The 2,500-nt window shown below is 51.8% G+C and overlaps 1 protein-coding gene across 1 annotated transcript in view; it reads left to right on the top strand.

Annotated features, from left to right (window-relative positions):
* The window catches only part of LOC143018925 (piwi-like protein Siwi), a 73,950-nt gene that overhangs the window by 45,916 nt on the left and 25,534 nt on the right, over positions 1-2,500 (top strand). The gene's annotated exons all lie outside the window — the stretch shown is intronic.

The raw sequence follows: 2,500 nt of genomic DNA, 5'->3' as shown, positions 1-2,500 counted from the left end.
CTTCCTTCGTCCGTCTGCCTAAGAAGCGTTGAATGAGGGCTATTCCTCGTTCTGCGAGGTCGTTCGTGACCTTCAGGACACCAACTCGCTTCTTTGCGCACTTGAAACTCGAATCTGTGTTCCATGTTTCAGGACTCAGCTCAAGGAAGGTCGGCTCCTGGGAATACTTGCCTCCTAGGACACTTTTGAGGAGCTCCATCGACCGCACTGAGCAAAAGGCGGAAAGCGGCCCGTTGAGATTGATTGGTGTCTTCGACTCGGGGCGCCGTGGATTCTTGGTCGTTGAAGGACGCTTCATCCCCTCTACCATCGCCGCCTTCTGCTCCGGGCTGATGCGGTCATCAAAGATGGCCAGTCCAATCAGATCCTCAGAAAGGTACCAGAGATGGCGCCGCATCGCACGTTCCACAACCGACGCCACCCCATCGTCGTAGATCCTCTTCACGTCAGTTATGAAGTCCAGGTCGTTCTTGGCTGCGTAGGACGGAATCATTGCCTCGTTCCAGTATTTCGAGTAGACCATGGTCACAAAGAATGCCACTCGACGGATCTCCGCCAACTCCCGCCTGCTCATCTCTAGCTGGTCATGGAAGAGCATGATCTTCACGGCGTAGATGGCCTTGGCCATCCATCTGGCCATGTGGTAAGCACCAGGAGCACGGAAGGATGTAGGGACTCCTCCTCCAAGGTAGGCCACGCTGAGCAAGATTATCTCTTTGTAGTCTTCGCGTGGATGATTCCCACAGTCAAGCAGATGTTTCAAGTGACGAAGCATCTCAAGGCGGTGAGCTTCTTCGTCGTATGACAGAACAGTCAATGTCAGGGGCTGTGGTCGGCTCTGGTCAACAGAGGGCCAACGATTCTGGAGCCTCTTGAAAATGGATATGTCAGGACCAGATGATGGGCCCATGCAAGCCACGAAGACATCCTTCAGAACAACTTCCAGGATGTGGTGGCGGCATGGCAACCACACCAGGGGCTTCTCCAGTGCATGTTCAATCCTGATACATGCTCCTTGAACCATCCCCGTGTTGGCTGCTGTCGTGTCGAATGACATTCCAATGATGTTGCCCTCCAAGCTGCCTTCCCGCACCAGCTTCAAGACTGTTTCCGCAACAGCTTGTCCTGTTCCGTCAGAAGACACAGGAACACCCAGAAGTTCCTCCGTATCCTCCCCGGACACCAAGACGGCGACCCTCTCCTCCAATGACCTTCCGTCCGCTAGACTGGGTAACAACTTGCCGTCCCAATGCAGCACCAAAGGGACTTCAGGCTTGAAGGAGAGAGACATGGCAATCTCTTCACGGTTCTTGACTCTGGCCCGGTGGATTGACGAACGGGACACAGTGATACGTTCGATGTCATGGCCGAGGCTCATTGCAGCAGCGGCGTAGGAGGATGTTGCAGCACGGACGGACAGGTTGTCGCGTTCCCAAGCAAGGGTCAGCTCCTTGGTGAGCTTGTTCTCCTGGGGAAGTCGACGGCGTCGAGATGTAGCTGGTGTCGGGGATTTGAAATCGTCCTCCGTGTCTTCGTTGGCTGATGAGGATGAAGTAGAAGACTCTAAAGCCACGTTACGATCAAGAGTGGATGACGAAGCAGCCGCGTCCTTCTTCTTCATCTCCTCCATCCTTTGTCTCTTACGTCTCTTCTCCTCAGTCGCTTGTTTCAGCTTCTCGTCCACGCCAGCCATGTAGCAGCTCTGCTGGTCCTCCCTCTGAGCCTTCAAGAATGCCTTGTCTTCCTCGGGGATCTTCGCTTCCATTGCCTTAGAATGCGCGATGTCGAACATATCTTCGAGGCTGTCTCTGAAGATGCATCTCTTCATTTCTTCCATCTCTGTTTTTCGTGACTTGGATTTCGCCAAGGTGCAGTACTCTTTGTACAGCTTGAGGATCTTCTTCTTCACCCACGACACATCCGACGTCGGAATGTTCGCACGTCGCCACACTTCCATGACTTTCTCAGCTGTAGAAGCTGCTGCAACAAGAAGAACCTCCTTCTGGATCTTGTGATGGAACAAAAACACCTGGAGAACCTCGCCTATCGACGGAAGACGATTCCCCGGAAATGACGGTGTTGGGGACTTCTTCAGTAGCCATACAACATCCTTAGATCGTGTTTTACACGCCATTACGTTAGACCTGGAAACAAAAAATGACAGAATAAGTTTCACACACCTTAGCCTATCTCTCTCTCTCGCTCTCTCACACGTCTTTCCTGTTTCCTCTCTCTATTACCTATCTTTCACACCCACCTTCCCTCACCTTCACCAAATAAACAAAGTAACACAGAAAAATATTTGTTATTGTAAAATAGAGCTCACCTAATGCCCCTACAACACTGACCGCTGCACGCTATGCCAGTGACCGCTGCACAACTTCACTCTCTGACTCCCAGCAGAAAACTGAATGAAATGCGCGACCAGTAAAAGACGAGATAGGAAGCTGAAAATTTTCCTGTTTAAACTTGTCACGACAGGAAACAAGGGCAACAAGTG

This window comes from Oratosquilla oratoria, chromosome 36, assembly GCF_046742065.1.
Source record: "Oratosquilla oratoria isolate Oo_2021 chromosome 36, ASM4674206v1, whole genome shotgun sequence".
NCBI lineage: Eukaryota > Metazoa > Arthropoda > Malacostraca > Stomatopoda > Squillidae > Oratosquilla > Oratosquilla oratoria.
Note: the sequence above shows the minus strand (reverse complement) of the source record. Positions and strands in the feature narration are given on the sequence as shown.